The 13,629-nt window shown below is 40.8% G+C and overlaps 1 protein-coding gene across 2 annotated transcripts in view; it reads left to right on the forward strand.

Annotated features, from left to right (window-relative positions):
• Window positions 1–12,975, forward strand: part of ADGB (androglobin) — a 174,613-nt gene extending 161,638 nt beyond the window's left edge. Inside the window, exon 41 of one of the 2 annotated variants that reach the window (XR_010358818.1) lies at window positions 12,766–12,975. The gene's annotated coding sequence lies outside the window, so the exon portion shown is untranslated. Of the gene's footprint in view, window positions 1–75; window positions 234–12,765 lie in introns of those variants that run through there. The other variant, XR_010358819.1, reaches the window with a different exon arrangement.
• Window positions 12,976–13,629: the final 654 nt, after the last annotated feature.

Here is a 13,629-nt window from a genome sequence, read left to right on the forward strand (position 1 = left end):
TTTGGATTGGCATAAGTCTACAAGTGCTTATTAAAAAAAAAAAAAACCCTCAGAAAAATGTCTCCCTTCAAACAGGTGTTGCATCCTTCCTCCTTGCTGATATCTGGAAATCTGTGTGCAAGTGCAGGGGGCCTCCTATTCCTTCAGTGTCTTGGTGGTTTGGTGGTGACTGCGATGCTGCTCTTTGCAAGATCATGATGGGAGTAAAGGGCACTGGTTTCTGAATTGTAAGGTACAGCAGGAAAAAAACCCAAACAACTTGTAGAGGTAAGGGTAGTACAGATTTCTCTTCTGGTCCCTAAACTCTTATGAGGCCCTTTATAGCACATCCAAGATCAGAAGCGAGCAGTAACGTGGTCCCTGGAGTCAGCAGGATGTGATCCTCCTCTGGCAAATCATGTCAACAGCATTTGGCTGTCCAGAGAAGGATACCATGCCAGTGCAGCTCTGAGAGTGGCCCTGCCGAGCCAGAGGATGAGCAGAGCCATTTTCTGCAGTGTGGCCAGGGCTGTCCTGCCTGGGCAGTGCCCATGGGGTGGTGCAGCCCAGCATCTACCATGGTTGGGGGTCAGATGCCCATACACCTCTTCAAGAGCTGCTTTCCTGAAGTTAATTTATGTGTCTGAAGGGAAGAGTTGCTGTGCTATTAGCTACTCTGGCACCTGCCAGACAGGAGTGGTGTGATGAGCTCTGGCTTATTTAATGCCCTACCATTGTGGGTCTCCTGCTGCTCCCTGACTGGAACTTGCAGGAGGGTTGGCCACTGACAAATATCCAGCAAAGGCTTACCAATGTTTGTCACACAATATTAGCAAGGGGAAAGGCTTTATGCTGTCTCATGCTCATAGGTCATGCCCTATCTCCAGAAAACTGCCAAAAGAAGAAATTGTGAAGATGTTGAGGAAAGAGGAGAGAATGAATGAGATGTGAATCAGTGATAAATCTCTGGAGAGGTACAAGCTTCCTCTAAGTCATCTTCTCTAGGTTCTGTCTTATTTTTCGCATGTTCCAGCTTCAAAAGTTTCCAATGGCTTTTAAAATTCTCTTGCAGCAATTGTTTCTAATATTTCTGGACTAGTGGATTCCTGCCCTCTGCTTTGCTGAGCTGACTGCAGAAAAAATTGCTTCTCCAGGCAGTGTCCGACAGCCCACTGCCCCAGGAGCAGTGGTGCCTTAGAGCTAGTTTATGTCACTTGGCAGGGAATGTTGTGCCTTCCAGATCCTGCTGCTCCTCCACATGTACAGTCAGCATAGCTGAAGAGGAAACTTTCTTTATGTCTTCATGTCTCAGTGTACAGGCAGCACAGGATGCCAAATTAACAAGCCTTGATGTCAGCATTGTCAAAATGCCTATGAAAAGAATAAAGTTTAAATCGGCTGCTGATCCCAGAGTTACCATTGGATGCAGGGGTTTAGATGAGTTCCTTGCCTTTTGCCCAGGCCTCTGGCAGCAGGCAGTAGCTTTACTGAGGTGGCCAGCACTCAAAACCCACTTTCACTTGCAAGTGCTTTAATAATGGCTGATTTAGTCTATTATAGAATGAATTTTTGATTTCATAGGCAGAAAACTAACAGACATAAGACCTAAAACAAACAGATACTACACAGGAATAAGGGTAAAAAGAGAAACTACTAGTAGGTTCATACAGGGCAGGGTTAAAGGTATCTGTCAATGTTACAGCTAGCCAAGAAATAATATAACTCGGGATTCAATGTATTTCACCATCCAATTGGTGGTGGGGCACCCATCAAGATCCTTTTCCCTAATCCCCAGGGAAGTAACCACAGATTTGCATGCAAACTCCAGAGGGAAGTCTCAAACATTTTTAGAGTGTGTATGTAGGAGGCTTCAGCCTCTGTGATAATTCATGTGATAACTCTTTTATAGTTTATAAAACAGTGCCTCTTAGTCAAGAATATTTCTTTTGTCTCTTCCCACATCTGCTCTCAAGACTAAGATGTTGATTCTTAGCTGAGGCCTGAGCCCTTTTAGCACCAGAGATGACCCCTTGCTGGCCTTCCAGCCTGAGTTATCCCTTTATGCACCAACTTACCAACTTCAGCAGAGAGGAGGGGGGACAGTCCTGTCACACCCACAAAGAAAATGCCATAAAATCCATTTTTGCAACTCTGTTAAACAAGACCTTGATTTGTCTTCTGACCTTTGACATCTCCTACAGCACAAGCCTTATCTCTGTAGCTGGGGTAGTGTCTCTGTGTTTGGGGCACTGTAGAACTATAATATTCCAGATACTCAGGACCAGTGTGTCCAGTGAAACTACGGCACATTCACAGGGGCAGAAAGAGAGTAAAGAATGGCAGTGTGGAAAAGCCAGCTGGCTGCTTGCTGATGTTGTTGTCAGCTGCCTGCAATCACACAAAAGCTTTGCTAGGGTTTAACATAAGAAATGATACTATACAGCCATATCTCTGTAGGGCAGGGTCAGGAAACCAACCTGGAGAAAGAATAATCCACCTTCTTGAAGATTTTGTTTTCTCCAGCTAGTAGCTCTCCTGCCAAAATCATAGTACAACCTACAATATCAGAACTGTCCTCAGCACTCAACCTTGCAGCAGGGTGCTATTATTGGGAGTGGTCCATGGAAGATTGGATATGGGCAGAGCCAAGATCTGTACTTCTGATCCTGCATGCTGTGTGCAGCCACAGCATTCAGACTGTGCTGTGGACAGCATGGCAGTATGGAAAGACGGGTCCTGTACCGAAGAGCTTAAGATTGTTATAGATGCAGGAAGAGGAAGGAGGAGAGGAAAAAACAGATTTTGTATCAGAAATTTTCTAAAAGAAAAGAGAGCTCTGATACAGAACTGTAGGAGTGAGATCCTCATGCACACAAGTTTTAAATATTCAAAATGTATTTAGAGGTTTTCTGGGTATGTGACTTCTTGAGAATGGGTGAGTGTTTACAGTGGGGAAAACCAAGATTCCTTAATGTGACAAGTCATGAATGCAGAAATGCTGGCATCCCAGATAACTGTTTTATTTCACAAATTTTCACTTATGTACAGAGATGTGGATTAAAATACATCATATTCTTCAAAACATATAAGCAATGCTTTTAAATGGTTCTCGTTGGTTTTAGCAAGGGATTTTGGGCTTTTATCTAGAGATAACAAGTCAGTTTATGAATATCAGGGAGGAAAATATTTCAGATTTGACAAACAACAACAACGAAATGCCTTAAACTTAAACCCACAGGACGTAAACTTGAAGATCAGATCAGACCCGAAGCAGCAAATCCAGCATGTGATGTAGGATGTAAGCTGAGCCAGCAGCCTGCTGAGCTGATGCCCTGCCTGGAAGCGAGGCCAGTGGTGTTCATGCCATGCATAATACAGGCCAAGCAGGCTGCAGGCTTCAAAATGGGTAGAATGCTCTAACCTGGAGCAAATCAGACCGCAGAGCTTTGCACCAGTTTGTCAAAGCCTTACTAGAACCTTCCCACAGAGTATCAGAAGCAGGTTAGCTCCCAGCCACAAATTCAGAGCCTTCTGTGTATGTGGCTTGCATGGTAAAAGGGCTGATGACTGCTCAGCTGATGGGAAGCAGTAGAGCAGGAAGATACTTCAAGAAAATAGTTTAAAAAAGAAAAATCTTCCAGTGTTCAAGTTTAAAAAAATATACGAAAGCAAAAATAGTATGCACACAAAGTGCAACCCATTTAAAGCTCAGGATAGCTCCATGACTGTTTTTAGAATAGAGATTTCTCTTCTCCAGCTGCAAAGGAACCAGTTTGCTGCCTCTGCATCAGTGTGCAGCTGGGAAGAAGAAGTCACCCCTACTGGTAAGGGTGGGTACCAGCTTGCATAGGAGCATGACCTACGTCTTACAGCCCATTTATGCACTCTCTTCTGGATTTGGTCATTTTTCAGAAGAAGAGTTCAGCTTTTTGCTGGCAGCCACCACTACAGGGCAGCCCCTATAACCTGCATACCTACGGATCCCCTTTGGCAAGCGTGGTCTGCAGGACTCCGTGTACAGGGGAGCAGAGGCTTTTCCCCAAGTAAAGCACAAGGTTAGATGGATGGAACTGTGGCACAGTTATATATGTATGTGCAAACTGCTCCATGGAGTTATCACCCCCAGCTCTGTCACAGCCAATGTTTACTTAACTTGTGCCCCCTACTGGGATCTTCTTGTCCAGAATTTCTCTGTCCAGTGCAAATGGTTTTTGCAAGTCTGGATCTTTTTAACAGTTGTAACCGAGCCCAAAGTAGCTCTCTACAACTACCTGAAAGGAGCTTCTAGTGAGGTGGGAGTCAGTCTCCTGCCCGGTAACAAGCAAGAGGACCAGATGAAATGGCCTCAAGTTGCCCCATGGGAGGTTTAGATTTGATATTAGAAACAATTTCTTCACTTAAAGAATGGTCAGGCAAGTGGCTCAATCACTGTCCCTGTAAGTGTTCAAAAGGTCTGGGGAAGTGGCACTCATGGATGTGGTTCAGTGGTGCACTTGGAAGTGCTGGGTAACCAGCTGGGCTTGATCTTAGGAGACTAATCCAAGCTCAGTGATTTCAACACCAGAAACAGGTTCCTGGGAAAAATCCTACCCTTCGTCTTGTATCTGTTTTTCTCTAAAATCTGTAGCTCTAGTGTGGCTTCATTGTTAGAGCCAAGAATAATGAATTCACCTTTAGATTAAACAGAAAACAGAACTCATTGAAAGCAGAAAAACTAAAGTAGTTTACAGAAAATCTAGCTAAGCTTTAAATGTCAGTATTTACCACTTCAGGTAATTGCAGAAATTTGCAGTTTAATTTAGATGGAGACATTAGGGCACAACTGCAGGTGCTGAGTGCCTCTTAAGGGAGTGTTTTTAAGGTAACAGATTTTCTTTTTCCCCTCCTTCACTAAGAGAAACCATACACAAGACAAGAAGAAAATTATTTGGTATTTTTTCACTAGGTGTTTGATGCTTTAAAAGGTCATGGTAGGGTATTGCTTGTTAGATGTACCAATAACAGCAATTTTTTTTAAATTAGCTTACGTTCTCTGCATGCTTTTAAAATATGTGCTCAAGTGCTTTTGATGTTTTGCAATATTTCACAGAGTGCAAAACCTGAGAAGGTCAGAATTGACATACTTACTGGCTTGGACTTTCTGCTGCAGAAGGGATAATTTAAGACTCCAAAGATGGTGAAAGGTTTTCATTTGGAAAATACTTGTATAGAAAATAAGTCACAGAAGAGATGATGAACAGACAGGATTAAAGGACATGCAGGATTGCTCAAAAATGCTATTTAAAAGATCATGATAACAGACTAATTAAAAGAGCAGGAAAGTCTTAAAGGATTATGTAATCTAAAACTAAAAAATAATAGTTGATTTAATGGAGAGGAGAAAGAAAAACACCTTACTTCTTGTACAGGAAGAGGGGAGTCTTTCAAATAGTAACCCAATAGAATTGACTTTTTGAGTACTATATTTGTCATATGGTAATGCTTGATGACTTTCAAACACCGGCCACCCACCAAAAAAATGGACCCAAAAATCATTCACAGATTCCCAGCCTGGGTAAACATTGTTTCTGGTTACTCTTCTTCAAAGCAGTAAGGGCCACACATAGTTCAGGCTATCAATTGTCTTCCATATCAAATTTTCTCTCCTTTCCCACCTGCTATATCTCATGGTGTGTGCACATATGGCATCTCTAATTCTGATTTAAATGTATTAACCTTAAGTACTGAGAATATAATGTTCTACCAAAAGGTAGAGGACGATGGACCTTCAGTATTTGTTTTAATTTGTTGTGAAGTTAGAACAGTACCTGCTGGCTGGTGCTTGAGTTGATGAGATTTTTAATGAACTGATAGTGGTGATCTTTCACAAAATAAGAGCCAGTGTTTCTTCTAAGGTCAAACCAAATCAATGTTGTCTTCTTAACTGTTATCTATTCAGAAGAGAAAATTAAAGATTATGGGGCATTTCACTTTCTCAGGTTTTCTACCCCTATGTCCCTGGATGACCTTACTTCTTCCAGCACCTTCCTATTCAAAATTTCATTATTTCCTTTGCTTCTGGCCTGTGTTTTCCAAGATCCCTACTATTTCTTCAGTACAATTTCTATTGGGAATCCAGCTTTAAAATCAATCTGTGTTAGAAATACAGAATCTTGACTTGTTATTGGCTTTCCCTGAGATATTCACCTATGAAAAATTCCAGCAGTAACTTTAGACTTTTAATATTTCTTCTCTTTTTGTCTGGGTCAAAAACATGGCAGAGAAAAAATGTCACTTGAGATGTAAATTCATGAACATTTATCTTGTAAGTTAGAAGAGCTCAAAGGAATTGGGAAAACATGTCTTTTTTCCAAAAGGAAGAAATTTTTTTTTTTTTGTAAAAGAGTACCACTGTGTGAAATGTAAAATACTTTTTTTTAAACAGAAACTTGAGGAATTTGAAGTCCTTCTCTAAATGCCAATTTAAAAGCAGGCTTAATTACGTAATTTCTCACAAAGCTGATTCTTTGCATGGCTGAATAGCTGGCAGTGTAACTGAGCTTGTTTCTCTGATGCTTCACACCTCAGGGAGTTATGTGCAAAAAAGCAGACTCTTGTTTTCTCCTTGCAGTGAGTGGCTATAAATGACAGGTTTTCAACAATAGCAAAAACACTAGTCTTCCTCACTAGTTTGATTTCAGACAATCTGGATGCTGGGAAGAATCAATGACTATATAAGTGTATTTATGTGAAATGAGAGTACATTCCTCATCTATATAGCTAAAAGACATCTGAACTTATGACACAAGACTCACATTGTCTCCACTCCCAACCAGCTCCTTTCTTCATGACAACCTTGTGTTGGCTGTGGCCACTAGCAGAGGATGAGTTCAATGATCTTGCTGGCAATAATATACTCTCAGAATTTCTTTTAGGTCAAGTTCATGAACTGAAGTCTTCACAGTACTGGACTGGAGGCTAAAAATAAAGAAAAATCTCAAATAGCCAGAATATCTCAATAAATGTGGACATAGCTTTATTGGAAAGGTGGTGAAAAAGCTGCTAGCTCACATTTCTTGGTTCACTTTATCATGCTGCAATGGCTGGGGAAAGGAGAAGATTCCCATCTTAACCTGAAGTTATGGTGTTGTATCACAGTGGTGCTGCAGACAGCTGATCTCATGGCTGTGTCTCTCTGGCTTGTGCAGTGGGGACAGAAACCTTGGAAAAAAGGAGGGAAGATATTGTGACTCCTCTGCATGAGGGCTGTTTGTGTTCCTTTCTGACTCACAGAGCCAGTTACCTAGATGTAATTAAGAGATAAAGCTACTTTATAATGGCCAGGAAAACCAGGTTCCTGACCTAGAGCTATTCCCTGGATGCAGTTACATGAACAACATAAGGCTTGGTTTTCAGCCATTCAGGCCAGGCCAAGACTTTCCAACATTTGCTCATCTTGGTCTGCAACTGCTGAGCTCAGCACCAGGCTTCAGCTTTGCAAACTTCAAGAGGAAGTTTAGATCTGACATTTTGGTTTGGATGCACTGTGAAAAGAGGTCTGATTTTGAATGTTAAGAGTGGTCCAGCCAGCTATAGAAGCACTGACTGTTCAGCTCGTAGTACTTGTCATTAGCATATGCTCTGAGTTTCAGCCAACTGCTGAAAAAAAACAAAAAAAAATTAGGCTCTGTGCCATACAAAATAGGTTTGGCTGCAGATTGGGTGCTCATTAAATCTAAGCCATTTACCTGCATTCTTACACCTATAGTCTTGTGGAAGAAATTAGAGAGTGAAGGAAAAAACTCACTATGTTTCTCCAGGCTCGGCTTCTTTCCTTTTATTTTCCATTCTGCAGGGCTTCATGATAGAGCTAACGAGGTGATATCACTCTGCTAGATAAATTAATTTAGATTCTCACCAGAAAGCTGGCAGTTAGAACCGAGGAAGAGAAAGGACTGCAGGAGGAGTGAGAAGGCCACCATCTGCACAGAAAGGTGGCAATTGCCAACTGGGTCCAGGGCTAAAGGATGGAGAAGAGGAGAGGATGACCAGTGTTTTGTGTGCTTGGTTTTGGTTGTTTTCCTAGCTACAGAGGAGACATACCCTGCGTTTGGAAATTGCTGAAGCTGCTAAGAGAGAAGAAAGACAGAGAACCTGGTACTGCAAGCAGAAGTCTGGAGTACAATTGTCTGGAGTACAATTTTTAGTGTCTAAACATGCATGACACAAAGAATTACAACTTTGGTAATTACAGTTCTGTCCTTCTCACTGTGTTTCTTTTAGAGAGTTGGAAGGTTCAATGTTGCGAAAATATTGAAGAAAGAGTTGCTTCCTCATGCTTAATATTTATCAATTTGTAATCTGTCACTTTTATCAAAGCAATATTTTCCTAGTCTGGAGAATTCAAGACTGTGATGGTATATAATAAACATTAGAATCTTTTCTCTGTATAACCCCATTCAGTCACTAGGAATCTGGTATCAGCTGGAGACTGCTACCCTTGCATCTTCAGTTCAGACACAGGCTGTCGCAGACGAGATGCAGACTGTGTTCTCCCACAGAGTATTTACTTTCAGCTTCTTTTGTTGTTCCTTTTTATGCAAAATAAGTATTTTTGAATGTAAATACAAGATTAGGGCTTGTACATGGAAAATGTGATTAGCGAGTGTGCGCCTACTAGCATGCATATTATTTTCATTAATCAGTGGTGACAGTCATTTTGTTTTCATGGTTTTTGGCAATCCATTTGCTCTATTCTGAGAGACTCAGTACCTAAGGAGTTTGCTGGAAAACAGAATTTTGTAAGAAGACACTGGAAAAACACATTCTTTCAACCAGCTAAATGCTGTCACTGACAGTTACTCTCACATTATAAGCAAACCATGTGTGAAAGCTCAACACAAGCCCACCCTATCCTCCTGTTTTGTCTGGTGAAGGCTCAAAGAGGTATATTACATGTATTTCAAGTTTTATTTCTTAGTTTCCTAAGCATTTTTATGTCCTTTCATAGTTAAAAAAAAAAATAAACCAATGAGACCAGGTGCTATTATCTAACCTATTGCCACTTCTAGGCTAAGGCTCATTTCTTGCTAAGAAGACATCCCTGACTGGATGGCTGCATCATTTGGCTCTTGGCCTAAATAAGCATTCATATGACTGATGTGTCAGGGATAGTTTTCTTCCTGATGAAAACCAGCTGTTTGACAGTATTGCCTTAGCGTCTCCTCTTGATAATATTAAACACAGAAAAAAATGGGATCTGTCCTATCCAGATGTAGCCATCCAAAAGTTATTCCAGGTCATCCACCTAGGTTCTTACCATAAAATATTCAGGCACTGCTTAAGAGTAATTTGTTCAGCCTTTTTCTCTTCCCACCAGCTAAGGAGATATGTACATGGCAAGATCAGATATCTAACTTTAAGTGGCTAACTATAAATCCATAAATGAGGTGATTCTTCTTTAGAGTGAACAGCTTAGTTCATTCTTAAAGTAGTAGTTTTAGTAGTAGTTGGCATGTAGCCTTTAATTCAGCTTCCTAGCCAGCTTTGACAGCTGAAACGTCACATAGGGTTAAAGCTGCAAGAGGACTCACCTTCGGTTTTCCAGGACCATTTGAAATCAAAGTCTTGCATCTGGTGCTTAAACTGAAAAAACCTTCTATCACCTCTCTTCCAAGGGGAAGCTGGCACTCTGCTGGGGTGTTTCCAACAGCTTCATCATTGAGCTGGAAATGCTTCAGACAAAAGTTTGTAACTTAAATCTTTGCCATGTTCTGAATCACATAGAGCTTCATTTGATATAGCCCTCCAGGCATTACTTGGACCACTTGGCCAAGTGATCTGGAGTACCAAATCACTTCCCATAGCTGGGAGCCTAAAAGACTCAGCAGGCATATTTTTATTTTTCTTTTTCATTTAAAACATCCATGCCTGAGAGAGTCCTACCAGTATGAACTCTTCTCCACCAGACAGGTATTCTTCATTCATTTTTTGATGACAAATAATTATTGGCAGGCTTTAGGGGAAAAAAAAAAGAGTTATTGCTTTGAGATTTTGAAAGTTTAAATGTGCTCGTGCTGCCCAGTGAATTCACACCTGTATGCTGCAGGGCCATGTTTGAAAGTCAGGATTGAGAGTATTAAGTTAACTGAGGTCCAGTGGTTGGGAGGTTTTGTGTATCCCAAGGCTCGAAACAGCAACTCCAATCTGAATACCTGAATTAACTGGTAATTAGGACACTTGCTAAGGATGGAGTGAACATGTATGTGTTGATATGATGAGAAGAAAGATACTCATTATCATTCTCCCCTTTCTTTCGCTGTAACTTTGAACAACTGAAGCTTCCAAAACTTTTTTTTTGTTTTGTTTTGTTTTTTGGGTTTTTTTTTGTTGGGGTCAAAAATCTACTTGCGTATAAGTTTGCTGCAGAATGTTCAGAGGATGGCTGCTAGGTCTGGTTCACTATGGCCAAGAAGCATTTAAATTGAGGAGACTGTCCAGTTTGGGGATTTAAATAAATTTGCTGAGCCTGTAAAATAAAGAACTTTCTCTGGAATTAAAAAGCAGGAGAACTCCCGGGAATTTATCAGTGGGAATGAAAAAAAAATTAATTTTTCAAAGATCTAAGAAAAAAATTTGAGGAGCACCATCAGGACTCTAGGAGTCTAGAAATGACTAGTCATTTATCATGGACTTGCTCCTTTAGCTCCTAACACCATCTAAGTATTAGGAGAATAAATTCTTAAAGTGGTGAGTTTTAGGTTCTGCAGCAGTGGGAGCCCCAAAAGCACTCAAGAAATAAATAAAATAAAATAAAATAAGTCTCAAGCCCTCACTTTACCCACTCTCGGAACTATTTTATCATATTAGGTATATAATTTATTACAGTTTTGAATGACTGTCCTACTATAAGGGTAGAATTTTGTTTCTAAATCCAAAATGGTTTTGGCATCACACACATATTGAGGCCTTCTTGCACTTTGGAAGAGGAACAATAAAAGTGGCATGAGACAGCATAACAAAAAGAATAAAGCAACCGATGTCTTATTATTTGTCCTTTAAACTAATATTTTGTTCTGATTCATACCACATTCTACCTGTAATATAATTACAAAGTTTAAGACAGAGGAATACTACTGTATAGTATTTCACAGCATCCTGAGAGGAGTGGCCAATGTATTCCCTTTTCTTGCTGTAAATATATTTATCTCATACTATTCCACCATGCCACGGGAACTGTTGTTTCATTAAGGTCATATGTTTCAGTCTCTCTCCCTTTTTATTTTGTGACTTTGTACCAGATGTCAGTGGTTACTGTCAGAGAGAGACTCAGTTTTCTCAACAGTCTTTCTTTGAACCTTCCTTGTCCAAAAATGTATCTATGCTCATGGTTCAGAGACTGAATCTGTGAACTTCCTAGTGGTTTTTCAGGTATTCTTCAGTCTTTTAAAATCACTCAAGAGTCTTTTGAAGATGAAATTGCAAGCACCTTTATTTGGAAAGTATACAATATAGTCATATACGTAAAAGTGTACAAAACCCACTGCATCTGTAGAGTAGTCTGCAGTCCCAATCTTAATACCTGGTTGTCTTATTGATGGTGAAAACTCACCCAATAAAACATTCCTTTTGCATCTGCAGCTTTCCTCGTGCAGTCTGCTAGGCTCAGGCAGGCTGGCTGGTTGTTCTCCTTATACAAGGAGTCATTACTGGGTGCTTACATCCCCTGCAGTCCAGCACAGCTCCGGTGCCCTGAGTCTGCTCACTTACCACGACCACCTTGGTCTTGTTGAATATGGTCAGCTTTGCTTAATTTCTCTGTTCTTGCCAAGACTACCAGTACAAGGAAACTGAAAAGAACAACCTTCTTTGTCTTCCAGAGAAAGCCGAGTTATTAAGTGGAATTTTTCTACAACATGACCTACGTTTATCCAATTTTTAATTTAAAAGTCACTGTTGCTGTAAAGCAATTCAAATGAGCATTTCTCACTAGCTATAAAACTGTAAGGTTTTTTAATGAGTTCATGGCAAGTGCTCTGGGCACATAGATAACGACTGCATCTCGCTGGATAGCTGCCCTTAGCCTCTGCCTCGTTAATTCCTTCTGTCCTTAATGATTTTCCCTCATGTTTCCAGCCCAGATACAAAGAGAAAAATTCCAAACCCACTAGTATGTCCAGATACAAGTATCACAGTACCTACTGTGATTCTGTCCTTCATCCTTGTAGGCAGGACCAAATTCACCTTTGATGCAATTTTATCACTGTCAATGGAGTTCCATAAGAAATGATTTTCAGGTAATTCCCAGTGGGCAGCTCAGCAGAATCTGCTTAGGTTGATTAAGCTGCTGATTCCCAAAGACGTCTCTGTTACTTTTTAGGAGAAAAGCTGGAAAGAAGAGTTTTGATTTTTCAGTATGATGTTCCCAGAAAGTATTTCTTCTCTAGCAGAAAATCAAATAGATTTAAAATGTACAAAAAGTGACATAAACTGTGTGCAATCTCTTTTTATTGGGTTGCCATTGCTGTTAAGAAGCTGTAAAAAACTGAGGATGTGATTGAGTTGATAACGTTATTGAGCTTCTCTGACAACGGTATACCCATCAATAACTTCTGTTACTATATTTTTATGTCCTCCAAAAATAGCTGCTAGCTTGCCTTATGTCTTCTTTTTTTTTTCCCACTCAGAAACAGTTCCCTGTAAGGAATAATTAATTTTAGTTTATACATTACAGAACTCCTTGAAGTTTCCCTAAATAAGTTTACAAGGTTTCATAAGTTGTTCTCTCTCCATTTTCTTTTCTCATAGTCTATTGCATTGTGTATGGAAAAGGAGAAAACTCCCATGCTGGTGTGGAACTCAGTAAGGGAATCTCGGGTTGACCCATGAGCCAGGAATTAGCATGAGGCACTGCTCTGCAGGAACTGCCTACTCCCACCTGGTGATTTCAGGACTTTTACCAGGGTGCGTGGAGGAGATTTAGGACCCCTTTGGCTCATTCTGGCAAAGAGAAAGAGATCACCATCAAACTCATAACACATATGAGAACAAACAGGTAGGTATACAGAAAACAAAATATGTCTTCATCTCATTTCAAACAGCAATGCCAGCTCCCATCAGGAATGTTGTCTGGAGATTGATACCTGTTAGCATTTAATGAGCCAAGTACAACGTGGGCCATTAAGTCCTCCTGCTGCTTATCAGTTCCCCGGGAAATGTCCTACACCTCACTTTTAATTGTTCAATTATACCCACATTGCTGGGCTCTGCAGCCTTGCTGTGACATCACATTTCTAACAGCTGTGTCTGGCAGCCACTAACTAAAAGGCTGCATCCCCATTTGAAAGCCAGTGCAGAGGGAAGGACATGGGGGCTGGTTGGTGATCAGCTGCAGTCAGTCCTGCATGCCCTGGCTTTCCATCCGAGTGGAGCGTGCTGACAGATTCGAGTGGAGAGGAAAGAAAGCAGCAGTCGTGTTGGCCTCTTGGATTAGCTGGGGACAGTGATCAGGCCCATGGAAATTAGGAGCCTCCTCCAAACATCTGCCCTGCAGAACATGACAGCTTGGCTGCCGTGCAGTGATACTCAGGAACCTGAGTAGCTGCATTGCATAGGCAAATCTGATTTCTCATTTAAGCTCATTAAGCTTTAAAAAGCTTAATCTTTCAAACT

Source organism: Passer domesticus, chromosome 3 (genome assembly GCF_036417665.1).
Source record: "Passer domesticus isolate bPasDom1 chromosome 3, bPasDom1.hap1, whole genome shotgun sequence".
NCBI lineage: Eukaryota > Metazoa > Chordata > Aves > Passeriformes > Passeridae > Passer > Passer domesticus.